General features: G+C 45.8%; 1 protein-coding gene across 4 annotated transcripts in view; it reads left to right on the top strand.

Moving 5' to 3' along the window:
• Window positions 1–23,141, top strand: part of TRIO (trio Rho guanine nucleotide exchange factor) — a 370,973-nt gene that overhangs the window by 88,193 nt on the left and 259,639 nt on the right. The window contains exon 1 of one of the 4 annotated variants that reach the window (XM_082837246.1): window positions 14,825–16,132. The exons of the other annotated variants lie outside the window; for them this stretch is intronic. The gene's annotated coding sequence lies outside the window, so the exon portion shown is untranslated. Of the gene's footprint in view, window positions 1–14,824; window positions 16,133–23,141 lie in introns of those variants that run through there. 4 annotated transcript variants of the gene reach the window in all.

The raw sequence follows: 23,141 nt of genomic DNA, 5'->3' as shown, positions 1-23,141 counted from the left end.
ACACAGAGTAGAAAGAGAGAGAGGTGTTCATCCTTCGAACCATGGGTAACACACTTATAAAAAAAAATTGCACACTAAATCAGTTAAAAAAACGCGTATTTTCAACATCTGTGTTTTTGTTTACTTCATATATGCTGTATACTGCAAAAGTTCACCAAATTGAAACTTTAAAAAGGATGAAGAAAATCTTAAAACATGGAGTTTCTAAAATATTTTTCTGTATGTTGTAGGATCAGCTGGTGTAAGGACCTGCTGTACTTGCAGCGGGGGAGCTCGGGCAGGCTCTGTGGGAAAAGGAAGTAACTAATCCAGCTTCAGCACCTGGTGGGATTTGGGACTGAGATCGGATGGGATCTTGGGACAGATCAGAGCTTGATCTGGAGTGGGAAGTACCAGGCTTCCGCAGGGAGGGGTGAGTGATTGAACAGAAAGGTGAAGCATCTAGATCGTGGCAGAGGGGTGGGGAATAATAAGATTCATCAGAAAGGCTGGGACTTGGCTGGGACTGAGGTCTGAGACCAGTTCAAGGTGTAAGACTTCACCATCCTGAAATGACAGCTTGTTAAGTTCTTGAGAAAGCAGATAACTGCGCCGCCCCTTATCCTTTAGTAAATATTTTCCCTTCCCTCTCTTATCTCTGGGTATAGTAGAAATAAAGTACAATTTATTCTATCACTTTATAAGATCTTGGTTAACTTTTTCTCCCTCTCTACCAGATAAACCTAAAAGATTTACTCTGTCATTATCATTGAAAATGCTGATGAGGTTACTTACTCTGCAAAGGATGTAATGACAGCATGATGCCATGGACTGACTACTTTAAGCCCATAGAGCAATACTGGTAGTATCAGAGGTAGAATGAATGGCAGAGGATAAAAAAGTACAATTCAGTGTTGACATTTGGACGAGCTGGGCAGTGGATGTTGGGACCAGGCAGTTGTGACCTTAGAAGCTGGTGGCCAGACCAGTGAATGGGTGAAATGCTTCTTCTTTGGCTAATCTGTGGGTAGGGTGGCAGCTGCCTTGGCATGTTTAACCTTCCATATTGTGAGACTGCCAGTAATGCTGGTAAAAAGCCTGATGCTGGTCAGAGGCGGATAGCTCCTGTGAGGCAGCTTGTAATCTCAGTATCTGTTTGGGGGAAGATTTACCCCACAACTGAGTTAGGGGGAAATAGACTGAGATCTGTATTTAGAGAATCAATATTGAAAAATCACATTTGGTGTAGTGTAGGGAGTGAAATGAGTAGTGAAAATTATTTCTGTTCTAACTATAATATTGCATCTACAAATAAAGGGAAGCACTGTAATGATTGCAGATTGCAATGCAAAATGTATTTAGTCCATTTCATGGAAGCAGATACGTCAGCCTATTAAGAGGAATGTACGAATTGTCATATCAGGTCATTTAACAGAGCTGTGGGGCATTTAAAAGTGCTTTATTTATAAAAAGATCTGAAATGGCTATTTTTTTTTTAAAAAGGTATGCTCTTATCTCCAAAGCTAGATTATTTTCAAGGAATGTCTATAATGCAGAATATTGACAAGAAAATATTAGTTTTAGGTTAAAATGCATTATTTTTCTTTTTAAATTATAGTTCATAAAAACTATATAAAAGACAGAAATTTTACTTGGCCCTAAGTTATATATTCCAATAACTTGGAAAATTTTATCTAAGTAAAGTATTAGTGAAGACCTCATTTAAGAATATTTGTTCTTTTTGAGGAAGCTCTGATATATTAAGAAATTAAGGGGAAAATGATATCTCTGAAAAACAGAGCAAAGCCGAGACAAAATATTACCCATTCTCCCATGGCATATACAGAATATACTGGAAACCTAGGAAGTGTATTTTGCTACTTGTAAAACGTTTCTTTTCAGATAATTTTTTGATACTTTAAAAGTATATTTTAAGCATCTTACAATACAGTCTAATTCATTCATACAAACCAATAAATTCTAGAAATAAAATAGATCAGATCTTTTTTTAAAAGCTGCTGGAAGACCTGGATTTGATTATGACTTCGGGCTGTATTATCTCCAGTAAATGGTGATGTCTCATCTTTGACCCTGGAGTCCCTGGTTTCTAAAGTATAGACCATAAATGTATTTATCTTACAGGCTGGGTTAGTCATTAGGTGAGCTAATTTGGTTTGGTTACATGCTTTGAAAACTGTAAAGAACTGTATAAAACGTAATAGTTTTAGCGATTCAGAGGTGGGATGTTGGCCAGTGATCATTCTGCTAAGTCCAAAGGTGGTTTAATTTATGGAAACTGGAGACCTTCTTAAAAAAGGAAAAGTAGTTTTTCTTCCACAGCCAAAATGTGAAAACCACAAATGAAATTTAAGCACTTTTGTATACCCATTCTAATCTACAAGCATGTATTTGTGGAATGAGTTCACAGGAAAGTTGTCAAAAGCTTTTGGATAGGGAAAGTAAGCTTTTTGTGGTTTCACTGATGAAGCTAAACATTTTTGAGGAAACATGAAAATTGTAACTGAAGGTTGAACTGACTGACCTGGTCTGTTAGGTAGATCACCTATTTAACAAATTATTTATTTATGGTAGGAACCGAGCTAATTTTATTGAACTGTTAATTTCTCAGAGTTAAAGTCCAAGTGATACGGAATTGTGGTGGTTTGTAGTGCCTTTGGTGAGGCAGTTTAAATAAAGCTTTTTGCCAGACCATGAAAGGTCCCCAGAAACTAAAAATAAATCTTAAAACGTTTGTGCTTTTTAAATACAGTGACAAAAAGCATTTTATGTAAAAAAGTTAGTCTTAATGTAAAAGCTATGTGTTTATTCTTCAGGCCTTAGTCTTGTAATAAACCACTTGCCAAAGCAAAGGTAATGAATTCGTAAGTAGCCGTCTTTCTATTCAGTGCATCAAACAGAGCTGTTGGGTTCAGGGATCCTTAACTTGAATATATGCACTTATTTCTCCTGAGGAATATTTGGCCAAGGTGGTAAACATTATTACTATTTTAGTTACTCTTGTATATACCAAAACTTTGTGTGCTTTTAGGAGAGAAGAAGTAACTGTACTGTATCTATTCAAAGTGACCTCTCCTCCATTCCATAGATACGTTTTTAATAATCAGTTACAGAATGATGTTTTCTGAAGAATGTCTTTGTAACATTTCTAAACACCCTTTCTTTTTTGGTGTCACTTTATTGGGATATAACTGACATAGTGTCAAAATCACCCATTTAAAGTGTATGGTTCTGTGGCTTTTGAGTGTATTCACCAAGTTGTACAGCCATCATTATGGTCAATTTTAGAGCGTCTTCAACACCAGGAAGAAATCCCACAACCTTAACACTTGCTGAGCTACTTTGTTCCTTTATGGATTTGCCTATAAAACAACCTGTTTCATAACTTGAGACAGGTATTCAGAGGGAAGTTTCTAGGCCTCTCTCCGATTGCACCATGTGATAACTTGGTGTGCTAAGCTGCTGAGAGAGGGTTGGAACCCCTGCCTGTCTGCTTGTCAGCATTACGGAGTGATTTTTCCCTCTGACAGCATCCCGGAAGTATTCGCCTTCTGTCCTAACGTGGCTGTGGACACAGTGACTAAGAAGTGCGAGGTGCAGCGGTATTGTCGCGTGGCTGTAGGTGTGGCGGGAAGTCGGGCTGAGAGGAGACGGCTTGCTTGTCGCTTTGAACATCAGAGAATCAGCATTAGTGCAGACGGGCCGGCGTGGCACGCTGGAGATGGGTGCGCACACATGGCGCAGACACCTGCTGTTTCCAGCAGTTGTCGGGTGGAAACCGACAGTTGTAGCCTTGACACACATGGAAGTGAACACAGCACAGTTGAAGACATAAAACCCTCTGTGCAGTCACTGAGCTCATGGACCAGCTTGGTGCTTAAAATGTCTGACTGGTGCCTGAACTTAGCAGCTTCATCTCTGTCCCCGTAGACCCTTTGATTGATAGATAATTAGTTGGCCAATAATGTTGGTCAGGACTTGATAGCTAGGTATTGAAGAGGGAGACTGTTTCAAAGCTGAGCCCACACCTGCTTGCCTGGGTTTAATTTACAGGTTGCTATGATTTGTAGTAGAATTCATGGCCCAACTATTTTTCTTCTTTCTTAGCATTAATGCTATTTTGTTGGGCAAAATTACCTTAAAATATTACCTTGAATAGTTATTTTGTTTTAAGCCACTGTCCCTATTCTGCCTGCCTGTCATCAATTGAACGTGTAGGAGGAGCCATATAAGATACATTCCCCTTTTTATTTTCCATGGCTTTCTTTTTTAACATTTTTTATTTCTTTAATGTTGTATCTATTTTATTTGTTTATTTTTGGCTGCGTTGGGTCTTCGCTGCTGCGTGCGGGTTTTTCTCTAGTTCTGGTGAGTGGGGGCTACTCTTCTTTGCGGTGCGCGGGCTTCTCATTGCGGTGGCTTCTCTTGTTGCAGAACACAGGCTCTAGGCGTGCGGGCCTCAGTAGTTGTGGCTCGCAGGCTCAGTAGTTGTGGCATGTGGGCTCTAGAGCGCAGGCTCAGTAGTTGTGGCGCATGGGCTTAGTTGCTCCACGGCATGTGGGATCTTCCCGGACCAGGGCTCGAACCTGTGTCCCCTGCATTAGCAGGTGGATTCTTAACCACTGCGCCACCAGGGAAGCCCCTTTCGTGGCTTTTAAAGTGATTGTAACATTCAGATGAAGTCAGAGATACAGAGTGATATTTACAGTGAGAAAGTGGAGTTTGGGTCAGATTTCTTGAAATAATGGGCATGTCACAGATTCTAACATGAGGAAAATTAGAAAAAGGCTCAGCAATTTTGTTTTTGGAGGGGGTGTGGCAGGTGTTGGAGGTGAACCGACTCCCTGCGTGCTGGGAATGGTTTTCTGTGAGCCAGGAGTTTAGGTGTCGTGAAGAAAAGCACTTCAGTGTTTTCTTTGATGCCCATTTGAACCCTTTCATTAATTCGCGCATTACTTTAAATCATAACGTCAGCGGCAGGGTCTTTCCCTATGGCGTGGCGCGGTAGGCAGTAACCTCTGCATGTTGTGACTCTGGTTCCCAGGGTCAGCGCTCTGTCACCACACGTGGACTCATGTGCACCGCGTCCCGTGACTCCCGTGACTCCTGCAGCCTGCGTGGGGGGGCGGGACGGAGGCAGGGCCTGTGGGCACTCTGTCTCTCGTTCAGTTTCTAGATGAGGATCTCCTTGTGCATATCATTCAGGACCCTAGTAAAGAGACAGTTGAGTGTTCATCCTTTTAATGTAACTCCTTACACGCTTTTTTCATTTAAATAAATAATTCATGAAATGGTCCTTTAAAAGTTGAAGTCTTGCAATGCAATTTTGTAAAGAGCTTGGGAGCACAACTGCAGTGTTTTCTGTTTGGTCTTGAATGGTGTTGCTTAGAGCTGCGGGGTCCTGGGTTTCAAGTCTCTGGTTTAACCTGTGAAGTCAATTAGCCCCTGTAAACCTCAGTTTTCTCACGCAAGACAGGTAGAAAAACAGGCCCTTCGTCAGATTAGGAGATCTGCCAGCTGATGGTATCAATTCAGTGAATGGTGATGCCGAAGATGGTGATAATGATGCTGTTGTTCGCCTGATCTTCATAAGGATGGGAGGAGGTTACACACAACCTGGAATTGTTGGCCATAGACTTGAGATACACAGCGGAATGCCCAGGGTGTTTTGAATAGTCAATAAAGTAAAAAAAATATTGATAATTCAACTGTTAAACTGCCAGGAATAATTCCAGAATATGTAAATGGTATTCTAACAAATTATGCCTATCCATTTGTTTTTGATGGAGAACCTAATAATTATTTTATAACTCTCTATTCTGATCAGCAGTACAGACCTCCTTGCCCCGTGTCCCCCTGCCCTTCTCAGTGCTTGTGTGAGTGTTCTTCAAAATAAAGCTAGTATTTCTCCTCCTATACTTGGTTGAAATGTACAGGATAAGAATTATATGCAGTGACTCAATCTGCAGGGGCAACCTTCATGGTCTCAAAGTTTGGATCCGTGTTGTCTTTGCTGAAAAGAAAGGCACAAGCACAGCAGTGTGGAAGAAATAGCGTTCATTCCCCCTACTCCCCTTCCCGGTCCCCCCAAATCCCTGGAGAGATGGAGATGTCAAGCAGTGAATCAGCACGTCACTGACTCATATTCAATGGGCGCTTGACCGGGAATTGATTTCCCTGTTTAATTCTCCCTGACCCCATGAGGTGCCACCCATTTCACAGATGGGGCCTCCCAGCTGTAGACCTGAATTCTGATCTGGTTGAGCCAACGCTAAAAACCCACATTGTTTCCACCATTGTCTGCCTTCACGTTTCGTTGAGGGGGAAGATACAGGAACATACATGACTGTGAAATTCCTAATGGAAGTACAGATTTCAGTTCAGCGAATGCCGAGGGGTGGATAGAGAGCTGTGTGGGGTCTAAAAGGGGAGCAGTCCCCCCCCACCAATCCCTAGGGAAGGTCCCTTGAAGTTTGAGACTTTGAGACTCTCCTTAAAAGAAGGATTTTGCGGGGGAGGGGATGGTGATAGGAGCAGAAGGAATATTTTCCTGATTTTGAAGTAATTTACACATAATTGATAAATTTGGGAATACCCCAGAGTTCCATCTTCTAGAACGTTCCCTAGGTTTCCCTGTCTCCATAACCGTTCCTTTCTAAACTCCTTGCCTGGCTTTTCTTCCTTTGAAACCTAAGTTTTGCTATTTTACAGGATTTCGTCTTCAGTCTGTGAGTAACAGGTTTTCAAATAGTAATAATAAAAGTTAATAGGAATCATACAGGTTTCTGGAATAAGGCTTTAGAAACTAAATGAAGCTTGAAGTTTATTTGCTTTTATGAATGCAACGTGGTTCCATTGGTTTATTCTAACATAAATGATTTCTAAAAATGGGGTCAGCTTTTATCTACTAAATGCAATTCAGTAGGGAGATGCTTTCAAATCATGAGCTTCACAGTGGGGATAAATGAAGAAGAAGGGGTTCTTGGTGGCAGGAAGATGAGGAAGGACTGATGTATTTATGTGAAAATCACTGTAAAATTTTAGCTAAGCTGTTATCTTGAGCCCGTTCCCCCCTCCCCTTTATATATAACAGCAGATTTTCATTCCCCTCACTCTTTCCCTTGCTGTGAACAGTTGCATTTAAGCATTATCAGCATTAAAAACATATTTGGGAGGAGAGCCAAGCCAAGCATCTGTGAAGCAGCCAGACGTTTTTCAAAACCCTTTCAGCTGCAAGCAGTGGGCGTGTGTACCACGTCCTTTGACACAGGAGGCAAGGCAGGCTGCGGGCCTCCTTTGGGGAGGGGTGTGTGGGCTTCTTCTCTAGGCTTTCGGGAGACGGGGAGAGAGAAAGACTACCTTTGTTTCACTGAAGGTGAAAAGTTCTAAGTCATAGAAGACAAGACCCCAGTTATCAATATCTGATAAAATTCTGCAAGTCTACTAACTGGTTTGAATTTTAGAGGATCTTAAACTTGGATTTTTCTCTCTATGCCACCTCCCTCCCCTTTCATATAGTCAAGATGGGATTTCTTCATTAAAGCTGTTGGCAAAATCTATTTTGGATATAATATGATAAAAACTTGAAATTTACATTATTTTCTCCTAAACTGTGAAACAGAAGTTTGTAAGAGTAGTTCTGGGGTCCCTAGAGCTTGAGTGATTAAAGTACTGGTGATAGTGTTTTAGGGAAATAGCAGTGCATTTCATTTCAGTACATTGAAAGAAACAAAAACGTCACTTTGGTTCTCTTTTTTTTATTGTTTATCATTGTTAAATCGAGGCTTTTTTTTTTTCCTACTGAACTTATTTTTGGTGAAGACTGCTACAACAGTTTGAGGGCTTCATTCAAAGAAGAATATTTTCCAAAGACCTCTCTTTCATATTAACTTAAAAATACAGGCCTTGGGCTTCCCTGGTGGCGCAGTGGTTGAGAGTCTGCCTGCCGATGCAGGGGACGCGGGTTCGTGCCCTGGTCCGGGAAGATCCCACATGCTGCGGAGTGGCTGGGCCCGTGAGCCATGGCCACTGAGCCTGCGCGTCCGGAGCCTGTGCTCCGCAATGGGAGAGGCCACAACAGTGAGAGGCCCATGTACCGCAAAAAAAAAAAATTATATATATATATATATATATATAGGCCTTGTTTTGGGCCAATCTCATATACATTTAATTTATAATTAATGATGTATAATTATCCTTTGAACATCATAAATTTGCCTTATATCATAATAGGGAATTAAATGATACTGATTTAGGGAAACCAGGTAGAAATTATGAAGTAGGCAGATTTTGGGATGTTTTACTAATCATTTAGTATGATTATAAAATCTGTACACAGTAACACAAGTACTCAGCTAGAATGTTCTTTATCAGATGCCTTGCGAGCAGTCTGAGAGGGAGTAGGTAGGACCAGCTGTTGGTCCTGACTTTAGACTATGTGCTTTTAAAAAAAAGTTTTTAGAACCTTTTATTTAATTGAAACTCGATTCCTATTATAGGCTGATTTTTATATTGTTGGATATAGAGAACTTTTCAGTTCTAAAACTGATTTTTTAGCGTTCTTTGCATTCTCTTTTATGATTTTAAATAACACAATTTGAAGAGGGCAAAGCAGTAACAACTAAGACATGTATTTGATCATTTTATTTCTTGTTTCTTCTCTTAGCTCAGACACTGTGATTTTATTTGCTTCTACGTTAGCACATTAGGGTGCGCTCGTTCTATGAGTAGTGAAGCCTCTTGATGCCACATGTGGGACAAATTATATTCCATGCAAGTTTGGAATATTTTTTGTAGCAGTGTAATATATTTGAGCACTATAATTTTCACTAAAAAATTAAATTATAATTATATAATTAAAAGTAAACTACATCATCCCAACAGCCTTCCGAATAACAGCAACCAGCCACAGGCCTTATGGTGCTTAGCATGTGCCAGGCATTGGCCTGAGCTCCTGACTTGTATTAACTGTGACCTACACTACTGCGCTACAAGGGGGACGTACTGTTTTACAGATGTGGAAACTGAGGTACAGAGAAGTTAAGTGACTTATCCAAGGCCACACAGCTCCCCAGTGGCAAAGCCAGGCTCGGAATCCAAATCGTGCTCTTAACCACCCGTTTATTGTTCTACTCCACATTTTCAGCTGACGGATGGCAAGTTCTTTTCTCCATTACGTTAACATGGCCTTACAACATGAGTGTATGTATCTGTGTATGCAGTAAAGATACAGTAAATCACTATCTTTTCTCATCCTTTGTATCTTACATAGACTATGTGGTTAACAGAGAACACATAGGAGACCAATCCTATGTAAATCTGAAGTCTGGTCAATTTTTATGATTAATAATATGATTAAAATTGGTACGGTTTTTCCTTTGGGGAGTCCTCACAAGAGGAAAATAAAGTGTTGTCTGCCAGGCATAGAGGAGTTTCTGATTCTGTATCCACACTCTCTCACAAATGAATATTAGGAGGAAAACCTAATAACGTGGGACCTTTTTAATCTACTCCGTGATTGCTCGGTCAGCAAACCCTTAAGTTCTCACCGTCCCCTGCCTTGTGGGAGAATAAACCAGCGATGGCAAACACAGCGCCACCCTCTCCACTTGGGAAGGTGAATTACAGGTGCGCTTTGAGTCACCTCGTCCGTTGAGTTCCAGCCGAGGGGACTTCGAGGACAGACACGCAGGGACGAGCAGGGGGAGTCCCCTCCCTCGGCTGCACCCGCGAGTGCACAGGTGTGGGGTGGACACCGTCTCCCCTCCTCGGGGGGAGGAGCATGGGGCAGGGTGTGCCCAGTGAAGAGACCCGGGTGCTCTGACCCCTGAGCTGTGGCTCGAACTCTCAGGCTTCTCTGCTTCCTGTAGCGTTTGGGCGTTTGCGCTCCTGTCCCTGCCGCGGCCGTCACTCTCCTTTCCTCTTCGTTCACATTTACCCTCATTCCTCAAAGTTCAACCCGTGTTTTCTTCTTTAAAAAAAGTTTAACTTTGGGAATTCCCTCACGGTCCAGGGCTTCCACCACTGGGGGCCCGGGTTCGATCCCTGGTCGGGGAACTAACATCCTGCAAGCCACGCTGTGTGGTCAAAAAAAAAAAAGTTTCACTTTGATTTGAGGCTATATTCCTCAATGCTAGTAAACTTCCTCCTACCCCCATTAAGTTGTTCTTAGCTTCCAGAGTCCTTGGTTGGTTTTTCTTTATGTTTGTAGCACTTGATTGAAAAGAGTTTCCATGTACCTACTATAATGGCCAGTTTCATTATGGGAATCTCTTGAATTAGAAAATTTTGGGAATGATATAGCACTTCGGATAGAGATGATAATGACAAAACAGTGTCTTATAATAAATGTAATTTCTGGGTTTAAAAAAAACTATTCAGCAGGAGGCTGTAAGCCAAACTAGTTTTTCCCCCTCAGCATTTACTTTTCTCATGCATTTAGAAGGAAAACATATGTCATGAAAATAATTACGTGCATTAAAAGACCGTATTGACTGTCTCTTGTGTGCTGGCAGGATTTTTTTCCTTATTTGTGTACATTCTTCGTTAGTTTTTATCTTGTGTGATTAGTTTTTGGTATAGGCATGCCAGTAGCCTAGAGCCTCCTAATTCATCAAACAGAGGATATTTCTAAAAAACAAAAATAGCAAAGGCTTTGTCTGAGCTTCCCATTGCTGTTCCACAAACTAGCTAGTCCCCCATCACCACCTATGTGCAGCAGGGCTGCTCCAGGGTGGGGTGACTCACATCCTGCGCGGGGCCTGCTTGGCCGCACTGCTCACTCACTGCTTGTCAGAGGGGAGTTCATTTAGCATTTTATGCTTCAGGTCCATTGGTTAAAATGAAGAAATTAAAACATCATGGAAAAATTTCGAGGCCTTTGGATAGAGCACTTCTAACACAGGGCTTGATGTTTCTTTCATGTAAGTAGATCCTAATACCTTAAAAAATATAACCTATTTTTCATAAGGATGATTATTTTGCATTTGAAGTTGCCAGTTTGGGGAATGCATCCTGAAGTTGTGATTGCCTTTTTAGTTGACAGCATTGGGCGTAGAAGTGCGTAGGATTTCTGTCTTTGGTTCAGCTGTGTCTGCTGTAAGTGGGGCCAGTGCCGTAGAAAAGTCTGAGTTTTGTCTCTGACGTGGGAGAGGACATGGGAATTGATGCTTTCTTTCACGGCTCTCAGAGATGTTTGAGTTTTCACAGTAGAATATGTAGAATACTCACAAGCAACCTATGGCCAACTTTTCTGAATTGGTTATTTGTATTCTAGAATATGCTTTCCTATAGAATTGATACTTAGTGACTAGGCTTTCAGGCCACCTCCTAGAAATCAAACTACCCTGTGATATCGCTGAACTATCGTTTTAAGAATATTAGAAGAATAAGCAGGGACCATTAAAATAGATTTGAAGTTCTGATGGGCCAGTGGGATCGCAGCCACATTGGCTCTTCGCTGAAGCCCATGTAGCAGGAAGCAGCACGCTTGGCGGTGGCCTGGGGGCTCCGTGCTCTGTTCCTTGTCGTCAGCTTAGGGAGTAGCGATTCCTGGTGCACCCTGGCAGGTCACTCAGGAATGGGTCCGGCTCTTATAGCAGGTCGCAGTCACCAGAGCTGGCAGCGCAGAGAGAATGAGGTTCGGGGCGTGTGCGTGCCAGCCTGAAGCTGAGTATTTTAACGTTGAGTGCTACATGTTCAAGATTCCCTGCAGCAGACCCTAGAATATTATTGACATAAAGTTTGTAAAAGCTAGTGCATCTTTTGGGTCAGTGACAAGGAGCATTTGCTGTGACACAGTGTCTCTAATATAGTTCCTGTGTAACTGTTCTCAGCGTTCACCATTCTCAACTTTTAGCATCCACGTGCCATCCTGTGGTAGATGCACTTGTCCATGGTGTTTAAATTTGGTTATTGTGAAAGCTCGTTTGCACCTGTTGAAAATGCTGGCATAATTTCTACATTAGTAAACCCCAGAAATCGGAGCCCTTCTTTCGCTGATGCTTCTTAGTTCAGCTAGAACAGTGGACGGTTTCAAATGGCTCAGTCTTTCTCGGCAACAACGAAGTTTCTGATTCGGGGGAGTGCTTGCAGTCAGTCCCTACACCCCGCCCTCCACTTTTGAATTAAGAAAAGAAGGGCTTAGATTATTTTTGAGGCTGCTGCTAACAAAAATCATGTTTTCTTAAGAGCTGTGCTTGTCGTTGTGTAATGATGGTGTATGTTGGCCCAGGCTGGGAACAGTTCTACTGGAATGAATGGACGATGCCTCGGAGTAGAAGAGCTTCCCTGTGTGGATCTGCGGCCTTTGCAACAGACCGTTTCTGCGCCTGGAGCTGATTGTAAGGCCGTCTCCGCCTGTGCACACAGAGGCCATTGAGAAGAACACGTGGGCAAAGGGTGTGCGGGGCTGGGGGTTGCCTGGTGCTCCAGGATCCAGGATGACTGCCGGCCTGTGCTTTCCTTGTCACCACTGCCAGCCAGGGCTTTGACCTCCTGAAGCCCAACTTGCCAGATGATTCCCATTCTAATTAAATGATACAGCCTATGGAATCGGCTCTTTTTTTTTTTTTTTTCCGTTGTGGTGGGTGCATGGGCTTCTCATTGCGGTGGTTTCTGTTGTTGCGGAGCATGGGCTCTAGGCGTGCCAGCTCAGTAGTTGTGGCACACAGGCTCAGTAGTTGTGGCACGTGGGCTCAGTAGTTGTGGCGCATGGGCTTTGTTGCTCCGCGGCATGTGGGATCTTCCCGGACCAGAGATCCAACCCGTGTCCCCTGCACTGGCAGGCGTATTCTTAAGCACTGCGCCACCAGGGAAGTCCTTTGCCAGTATTTTTAAATGACAAGTCTGTCCATAAAATCTCATTGCCACTTTAACTGAACTGTCGGGACATGGGATGGAACAAACAGGGATGGGCTGGCTTCGCCTCACGTGCCTCCTCCACCTCTTGCTAGCTTCTCAGGTAGGCCCGTGGCTGTCAGTTCTCTTCTGGCTTTTAGGATGGGGATGCTCTGGGTATTAAGGGTCCAGACCAGTTTAACCCAAAATATCACTCTTTCATCCAACTCCAAACTCTCATCTTCTCCAGTTCAGCCCGCCACCTCCTGTTTCTGCAGAGCAGCCAAAGGGAAGGGGCTGTTGGTTTATTCTTCAGCTCTCCTCTCTCCCGTCCCCCCTCCATTCATCCTCAACACTCCCCTCCACGTGACAGCTGGGGACAGGGGAAGGAAAAGGGTGACATCTCTTGGCTGTTACTATCACCTTGATTTGGCGGTACGCGGGCCTCTCACTGTCGTGGCCTCTCCCGTTGCGGAGCAGAGGCTCCGGACGCGCAGGCTCAGCGGCCATGGCTCACGGGCCCAGCCGCTCCGCGGCATGTGGGATCTTCCCGGACCGGGGCACGAACCCGTGTCCCCTGCATCGGCAGGCGGACTCTCAACCACTGCGCCACCAGGGAAGCCTTATCACCTTGATTTTGCCTTTGCATCTGTCTCTCTCTTCGTCAGAGACATTCCCTCCCAGCCTCCGAGAATGTCCCCAAGTGCTGGCGAGGCACACTCCAGGTGACCTTCTGCAGCTCCCCGCCAGAGTCTGCCCTGGAGCTGCACCCTGCTCCGTCCCCCTCTGCTGAGACCCTCACCCCACTCCTGGCCTCTCCTTGGTCCCTCTGCCCACAACAGTAGGATGTGTGTCCCCCAAACTGAAAGGAGCTGCAGAGTCTGCTGCCCTCTCTCCTTCCCCCACCTCCGCCTGCTGAGCAGGGGGCTGGCGCCAGGAAACCCCACAGAGATGCGCCTTCGGCCTGGCATCAGAACGCATGGGCTCTTCCCCCTTCTGCCCTTGGCTTCAGGCCTGAGCCAAGTTCACGATAATGGGAATGTCCTGTTACTGTCACCGTTGGGGATTTGGACTTCGCTGCTGTAATCCCTTGTTTTGATGTATGGGTATAAACCTCAGAATTATAGGGAAGATCAGTCTGAATTATGGAAAAATTTAATAATGTGCAATTTATTTACAAATGTAGTGATACACAGCTTTACATGAACAGTTTTGCTAATTTGTGTATCCCGTTACAGTAAAAAAAAATAAGTCTTTAAAGGAATTCATTCTTATAGTTTAACTCAGAAATTGAAGTTACATTGAAGAAATTCTTAATCATTTGAACCTTGTTTTGGAAAGTGCACTGAATTTTGTGGTAGGTTTCTTACAGGACACACATGCATACACACACATATGCAGTGTAGATTTGTAATGTAGGAGTTTTCATTGTATTAATGAAAATGAATCTTGATTTTGTTTGAAGACTTGACAGTCCGTGCTGAGAGAGCATACGAAAGTTCATGAGTTAGACTCTGTAAACTTAGCCGTCTTAATAAAAAAGATGGACTACTTGCTGCCTTTTTGTCTTGCTTGCTTTTAACTTTTGAGTGTGGGAAATTTAAATGCATCTTCTACTTTGTAGTGTATTAGGAAATCATAGGGTTAGAAGTCGGTAATAAGTACACCAAGTTAAGATGATAAAGGAGATTTTGAAGGAATCATGCATTTATGTTATAGCCTCCCCGCCACCCCTTTAATTAGAAAGAAATAGAATGTCCTTCCTTAGGCTTTAGGTAACTGAAATCCTGTGTCATACCCTTTTGTTAAGACAGCTGCTGTTGAAGTGTGTTGAATGTATTTTAGTAGCATTGACGGCCACTTCTAAGTGACATTGAGTAGATGAGGAAAGTAAAATACATTGATTTGAACCATTCATTACTTTGATAGTTAATTTTATGTTAATGGGTAGATTAATGTTAATAGGGGAGATATTGGAGCCAGGGCCCCAGGCAGTGTCCTTTCACCCCGTGCTGTGCTGTAGGGGGCCGACAGAGGAGCCCCAGGTCCTGCCTGAACAGAGGGAGCTTGTGCTGTGCCTCCGCCCCTTGAGGGTGAGCCCCTCATTAGCGCTACCCAGGATGGGTGGCTGCCCGGACCACTGGGCACCTCTCCTCCAGTCTTCTTCGTGGTCAGGAACTGCCGTTTTAGGCTCTGATTTGGAACAGATGAGCGTCTTCAGAGCTGACACTGGCTGGACACTATTGGTGCTCGATACTGTGCTGACTTTTCCTTTAATGCTCTGCGTACGTCTGCACGTGAGAAATTCTTATCCTCATTTGATAGAAGGTAACCCTGGTGCTCTAAGGAGTTTATTAACTTGCAGATGGTACTTCGGGGGTTTGAGTCCAAGCCTGAGTGTTCATCACCTCTGAAGGTGATGATTTCTCCCGCTACTCTGAGCCCCCTGAAAAATCTGCCAAGTGCCTGGCACAGGTGCTGGGCTCAACACAGGTGAGCAAGACACAGTCCCCAGGTGGGGACTAGACAGGGCGGCCTGGACCTGCTAATAACCTCGAGGTCCACAGAGGGGCAGGCTGGCTGTAGGTAGTTGACCTGTGTGTTGTTTCTCAGAGGCAGACACGTGGCTTCTCCATTGAAGAAAGCAGTGGGAATGTATAGGGGAGCCTTGATGGTAAAGTAGATTGGAAGTGGAGAGGATGACAGTTATTTGTGATTTATTGATATCTGGGCTCTAGAGCCATCCTAAATGCAGGGTGAAAGAAAGCTCATGACAGTCAGACATTGGTTAGACTTTCCTGTTTCCTGCGCCCATCACTTCCAGCTGAAAAGGGAGGGGGTCAGGTGGGCACCCTCCTCATTACTTCGGCTTGAAAAACAGCTGAACTTTCTGGGCTTTAGACGAGGGAGATTACTGAGGAAAATGTGTCCTGTGGTTCAGGCTTCATTTGGCCCTTTGTGTGTTTAATTTGCATGTGTCGAGGTCAGGCAGCTGGACAGACCTCTCGGCACAGATACTTTGTCACCAAGGCCGGAGGGTGAGGTTAGTGCGACCGTAAAGGGCAGGCGTGTTTGCTCACAGGACGCATTTTGTGAGCAGAGTTCTCGGTAACGTCATTCTGAGCTGACTCCTGGCCTGTCCGTTTAACAGAATCGTTTTAAAATGAGCAGAGCGGTTCTGGACCTGGTGACAACCTGCCTGGGGGCTTGTTGGGGGACGTGCACGGACGGGCTTGGCTTTGTGACACCCAGAGCAGCTCCATCTTACGGCGAGAACGCGGAGACCGGGTTTAAATCGGTAAATACGCCACTTTGCCCGGGATGGGGAGCTGAAGGCAGTCTGGAATAAGAACAAATGTTTTGCCGATTTCTTACCTAGTTTATTTAAAAAAAACTATTTTTTTCCCTTTCCAATTTTAGGAATTACCCTGTTAAGACACAGTGTGCTTCAGAAGGCACAGAGAAGTGATAAATATGAATTTGTTGGTGAAACTAAGCTGCTTGATTTTTATCATTTTGGGGGCATGTTTTATTTTCGACACAAAGGAGAAAGAAGGGAGATTTTTGCCAACGGAAACCGTAGCCTCCTCTAGCCCAGCTCTGTGTGCTGCTTGAACTAGCGAGCGGTGCTTCTCCCGCAGTTCATCTCTGCACAAAGGGGATGATGTAATCTTTTTCACTGCCGGCCACGTGGCCAGCATGCCGTCACTGTCTTCACGCGGATACCTGACTGTGCATTTGAAATGAAATTGCGTTCCTCTCTCAGTGTCTTGCTCCTCTCGCCAAGGCTGGCCTTCACCCGCGTATACATGCGTGTGCCTTCGCGCACCTGGATGGCGTGGGTGACTTTATTGCAGAAAAATGACCAGAGTAGCATGTTGTAGAGAGCGGAGCCGGCTGTGTGCATGCATTTAAGATTGGGGGAGGGGACTCTGTTGCCATTAGCAACCACTTGCCTGTTTATTAGGAGGGTGAAATGCACAAAGCTCAGGCTTCCCCTTCTTTCCACTGCTTTCTCCTGAGCTCTGACAGCAGCTCACCTGAGCCTGTACAGCCCAGAGGCCGTGCTGCAAGCAGCCTCATGTACATGGAAGCACATCCTTTCCAACTGAACGCATCCTACCACGTGTGCTGCCTTTCGGTTGCCCTTCCTCCGCGGGCGTCACTCCATCCTGTTGATTTAGGGCAGTGACCGCTGCCGTGGACTGCGCCCTTGTTTGTTCAGCTCTGGGTTAAGCAGTTTCCCTGCATGTGCTCATTAGGTTCTGCTAACAACTTCGGAAACACAATTACAGAGGAAACTGCAGCCGGTGGCAGGGGTGGGGAGCTTTGCCGCACAGAAGACAGACAGGCTGGGGGGCACCTTGCATTTCACCTCTGCTTATTTTTTCCCTGAAGGAAAGATTAGGTTCAGAACTTTCCTTCTCCTCACGCCGCCCTGGTGGTTCTCTTGCCAGTTGTGAAGAGTCCGTGGGAGGGTGAGCCCCTGCCCACTGGGGCATAGTGACCCCAGGACAGCTTTGCTTCTTTGGGCCTGGCATTCTGCGTGATGTGATTTTGGTGGTTAGGTGCAGCTGCCTGAAATACTTCAGCAACTATAAGATGTCCTTGATTTGGGGGCCCTCACGCCTCTGGGGACCTTATTGTTAAAGCTGTCTCAGTACTAATTTTGATCAGCAGTTCTGGGCTGCACATAAGGTAACAGAGCACCTTAATCCCAGATTCCGCAAGTGCCTTATTTGGAGAATTTGGAGCCCGAGTAGATGGGAGCTGGAGAGGAGCGCACGCCTGCCCGCCTGCCACGCACACCGTTTCCCCGTCTGCATGGCCACTGGCCACCGTGTGGCCTTGCTGCGCCACAGGCTGGGATGGCCTGGCTCTCTTCCCCTGGTGGTGCAGGTCAGGACTGGGGAGTGGGGAGCTGGGGTATCCTGTCTTTTCATTTATCGAGCTGATGTTTGCAGAGCACCTGCCGGGCAGTTTTTGGTGCTTTACATGCCTCCCCTCACCGAGTCCCCGCAGTGTCCCTGGGAGGTGGGGACTGTCCCTGTGGTGGATGGCTGGGGCCTGGAATCCATCTGCAGAGAGAAGCAGAGGGGTCCGGGGGGGGCCTAATTAATGGATGAAGCAGGTGCCGACAGAAGCCCTGGGATCAGGGAGAGGTGATTCGAGGAAAGACGGTGCCTGTTTCTTCTCTAAAATCAGTAGGGAGAGAATGTAGCAGTAGAGGCATTTGGATGCAGAAGGGAAGAAACGTGAGCTTGTATCTTAAAACCTTGCTCTTCTTGGCGAAATAAGAGGTGACTGCCTGGTGAAAGGGTGCGCCGAGGTCGAGGATTTGAGGAGACCAGGGGTAGGGGTTGGGGGACAGCAGTCATGGCAGCTCAGGTGCCCCAGCGGCTGGCAGCTCATCACCGCTGTCTGGTCACCTAGTAAACGGTTTCATTTATGGGGGTGACCAGCCTGTGAGATGACAGTAAAGCCTAATAAGCACGAGATTCTGAAGGAGCCAACCTTCAAGAGCTGTTCTTCCCAAGTTGTTGTGATTTTAGCCTTAACGAGATCCTGCAAAATAAGACATTGAAATAAAATTACCAGTTTGGCTTTGTTTGTACTTACTTACAAAGGAAAGGGTCACTTTCTCACTGTATACTCAGTCGTGTGGTTTCGTGTCTTGTTCGGGATTTCGTCTCATTAAACGTTAAGCATCTTCTGTGCAAGGCTCAGTGGGCCGTGGCTCCGATTTCTTGTCTGTCGACAGATCCGATCGCTTTTCCTTCACGATCGCTCTTCCTCCAGCCCTTCCTCACTGTCCATCCCACCGGCCTGACCCAGAGCCTGGCCTCTGTCCACGCCACCCGCCCTCAGGCCCCCCTTCCCCTCCTTGACTTAAGCATATGTGCTGCTCTGCACCCGCTGAGGGCCAGGCCTGTCGTTGTCCTGCACAGGATGCCAGAGTGGCAGGCGAGCTCCGAGAGGCTGACCTCGCTTCCTCAGGCGGCCTCACCTGCGTCACTGAGGGACTCACGTCTGTTCTTGATGCGGGGCCTGGTCCAAGGGGCACCTGTGCTCTCTGTTGCCACCTCCGGAAGAAGGGACAAAAGATGACAGAAGAGCCCAGGAAACGATTTTTTAAAAATATTTATTTATGGGCTTCCCTGGTGGTGCAGTGGTTGAGAGTCCGCCTGCCGATGCAGGGGACGCGGATTCGTGCCCCGGTCTGGGAAGATCCCGCGTGCCGTGGAGCGGCTGGGCCCGTGAGCCATGGCTGCTGAGCCTGCGCGTCCGGAGCCTGTGCTCCGCAACGGGAGAGGCAACAACAGTGAGAGGCCCGCGTACCGCAAAAAAAAAAAAAAAATTATTTATTTATTTGGCTGCTCTGGGTCTTATAGTTGCGGCATATGGGATCTTGTTCCCTGACCAGGGATCAAACCCGGGCCCCCTGCAGTGGGAGCGCGGAGTCTTAAGCCACTGGACCACCAGGGAAGTACCCCCCAGGAAATGATTAAGCCATTGCTTGAACGTTCCTTAAAACCGACCTTTCCAGATCTGAAGTACGCCCCTTAGACTGGGATGCCTGTGTGTGAACCCAGCATTTTATTAAAATTTAATAAAACCCAGGTTTCATTTTATTTTGTTTGTGAACCAGAAGGCGCGGTTCTTGCCGTCCTGCCAGGAGAGCGGAGGGACGAGGTCCTGCCTCTGGGCAGGTGTGCAGCCTTCTCCACTTCTGCCAAGCTTGTGGAGAGGGGAGGAGGCCCAGCGGAGGGCGGCCGGCCCCCAGGCAGACTCCAGGCAGGACCGGCCTGCACACTCGGGGCTCCTGGACTCAGGGTCCAGCTGTGCACACGGCCACCATTTCACCCACTGGAAGAGCCTGGCCTGAAGTTACAGGTAGCCATGTAACTTCAGGGAAGTTTGCTCAAGGAAGCACCCTCTGTATCAGCATGATTTTTAGTCCCTGATGCAGATTATCCCAGTCAGATCACTGTCTAGCGGTAGTTAAGAGGAACTTGGCTGAAGAAAAGGAAATGCTGATTCCAGGGCGGACGGGAGCTCTTTGTTCACCACAGGGTGTGTGTGCATCAGAATCTCCTGAGTGTGGGAAGAAAATAGCAAAAGCTTTTGAAAGATATTTATGTATAGCTTATTATTTTCAAATATATATTTGGGGGTGTACAATAGACTGATACAATAGTACACTTAAACATAATTGGGGACATGTAGTAAACTTCTTTGGTGATGGAATTCTTCAGCAAAAGCATTTGAAGAACATTGCTTTAGGGCAGTGGATCTCACAGTGCGCCTCCAGGATCCCGTGGGCTCCTCAGGGACTTTTCAGGGGATCTGTGAGTTAAAGCTGTTTCCACAATAGGCCAATAGAGTCTGAGCGTTTCCTCACTCTCATTCTTTCCAGAGTGTATAGTGATGTTTCCCAGTGGCTGCCTGGCACCTAACATTACAGCAGATTAAAGGCAGAAGCAGATGTGAGAATCTCGATGTTCTACCAAGCATACATTAAAGCCAGTCTCAAAAGTGTAAAACACTGCCAGCCTTCTTCCTGGTAGATTTTGGAAATACAGAGTTTTAAATAGAAAGTCTTACTTACTTTAACATGTAATAGATTTATTATCGTTATTTTCCTTTTTTAAAAAAAAATATATATAATTTTTTTTTCTTTTTTTTTGGCTGTGCTGTGTGGCATGTGGGATCTTATCCCGATGACTAGGGATTGAACCCCATGCCCCCTGCAGTGGGAGCGCAGAGTCTTAACCAGTGGACCTCCAGGGAAGTCCCTTTCATTACTTTTCAAGAAATTAATCTTTAAAATTTTTTCTCAGGGCTTCCCTGTTGGCACAGCGGTTGAGAGTCCGCCTGCCGACGCAGGAGACACAGGTTCGTGCCCCGGTCCGGGAGTATCCCACATGCTGCAGAGCGGCTGGTCCTGTGAACCATGGCCGCTGAGCCTGTGTGTCCGGAGCCTGTGCTCCGCAACGGGAGAGGCCACAGCAGCAAGAGGCCTGCGTATCGCAAAAAAAAAAGAAATTTTTTTCTCAGTTTTAGGTTTTAACATAGATATTCGATGTCTAGATATTATGTGGCTGGACTGTGACAGGCAGAACCCACAGAAACCAAAGCTCTTTGAGATCCTCAGTGGTTTTTAAGCGTGCAGAGGGGTCTTGCCACCAAGCCTTTGAGATCTGCTTGCTGTGTTAGAGGTCTGGTAGGCTGGTCTGGGCCGTGCAGTCCAGCAAAATGCCCACAGGAGGAGCCTGGGGAGGAGGGCCTGGCAGGCGGGAGGGCAGGAAGGCGAGGACCGCTTTGTGCCTTTGCCTGGCCCCGTCGCCCCTGGGAGCGGCAGCAAGGTCTGTGCTTTTGGCCTCCACTCCTCCTCCCCAGTTCTGCTCCAGCCTCTACGCCAGTAGCACAGATGGGTTACTGTGTGTGTTAAATAGCCTTCTGTTGGAATCCCTGAGACCCTAAGACCAACCTATGGCATTATTGCTGTGGGAAAATCCATTCCTGAAATCCAGTAACGGCGGACTTGCTAACTGAGTTTTGGAACACAGGCTGTTTGGCGGTTAGTGACCGAGTTTCTGTGCAGGTCTCCGCAGCAGTTCCTTTTTGGCAATTACTCTTAAGGAATCTTTTTTTTTTTTTCTTTGCGGTACGCGGGCCTCTCACTGTTGTGGCCTCTCCCGTTGCGGAGCACAGGCTCCGCACGGACGCGCAGGCTCAGCGGCCATGGCTCACGGGCCCAGCCGCTCCACGGCATGTGGGATCTTCCCGGACCGGAGCACAAACCCGCATCCCCATCATCGGCAGGCGGACTGTCAACCACTGCGCCACCAGGGAAGCCCTCTTAAGGAATCTTAAATAGGAGGAACTATTAGGGGAATTCAGTTGAGATAGAGATAGAAAGGGAAACATCTGGGGTATCCTGTTCTTTCGGTCTCAAACTTTCTGGACAAAATATAAAAATCTAGTTTACTGTTCTGTTAGCTCAGAGAGGTTAGAACCTAAAAATAATTTCAAACTAATCTCTTGTCCAGTAACATGCTTGTTTTTGTTTCCTTGTTCAACGCATTTTGGTAAAAGGTACCAAATGGTTGCATCCTTAAAAAAATACTCGGGCTCATCTGACAGACAGTACACGCTTTAGAGAAGATGTGGAGTCCAGCCATTTGGGAAAACATTTGGCATCACCTCATAAACGCTGACCCAGCAGTTTCTCCCCTAGCCGATCCCTCTGCCCGGAGATGCTCTGAAAGTGTATTCTGGGATACGTGGACACGGCAGAGAGAAAGCAAATGTCCATGAACAAGAGTGCAGGAATAAGTTCATGGTATAGTCACAGAATGGAGCATTAAACAAAGCTCAGTGTGCAGATTAATGCAGATGAGCCATCCAAACTGGATCAAGTGACAAGAGAACGCGTGTAGTAGGATTACTTTCGTATTAAGTCCAAAGACAAGTAAAAGAAGCAATATATCATGTAGCAGTAGATTCATAAATGGCAAAACTCTAAAGAAAAGCAAGGGAATGTTTATCCTAAATGCCAGCACAGTGGTATGTCCGGAGCCAGGAGGTGGTACCATCAGGCCAGGGCGTGGGGAAGGCTTCTAAGGAGTTAGGGTTCTGGTTCCTAAACGGGATGGTGGTTTCAAATATATACACGTAACACACATACACACCTTCATGCAGACCAGCCTGACATTCTCTTCTAAGTCTGGGGCCTGTTTTTGCCTGGGCTTTTCATTTTAGTAGCTGAAAGAATTAGAAAAATTGATTAAAAACCCTTTTTGTTTTACAGTGCAGTGAATAATCGAATATTTAAAGCCATCAGGGCTCTTGGAAGTTATCTCCTATAATAGCACCCACTGCTCTTCCTGTTTGGAGGTTTCGAGGTGGTACCTTTGGAGAGTTGACTGATGTCATGCTGTGAGCTTCCATAGAACCATCTGGGCTTGCTTTTGCAAAGAATGAAGAAAGGAAACTTAGTGTGGGTTTTCATCACTTTAAAAACTTATTTTCGAATGGGTTTGCCTTCACCACAGTGGGCCGAGGGGGTGGCAGCCTCGGACAGTGGACACATGAAGGCCAGCAGCTTTTGGGTGCACAGTTAGCTGTTCATTGCAGTGCTTATCATGTGTCTGGGCAGAGTGGGAAGATCCTGTTTTTTCTTGATCATCTATTAAAACGAGAGATGATTGTGTATTAAAAAGAGAGACCGAAGGTGGAAGATGAGGTTGGAGCGTGGTCTGTGCTTTCTGGCCTCGGGTCTGAGCCACGTAGCTTCGCAGGGG

The sequence above is a fragment of the Leucopleurus acutus genome, assembly GCF_964270905.1.
Source record: "Leucopleurus acutus genome assembly, chromosome: 3".
In the NCBI taxonomy this organism is placed as follows: domain Eukaryota; kingdom Metazoa; phylum Chordata; class Mammalia; order Artiodactyla; family Delphinidae; genus Leucopleurus; species Leucopleurus acutus.
This window is presented reverse-complemented; position numbering and strand designations above follow the sequence as displayed.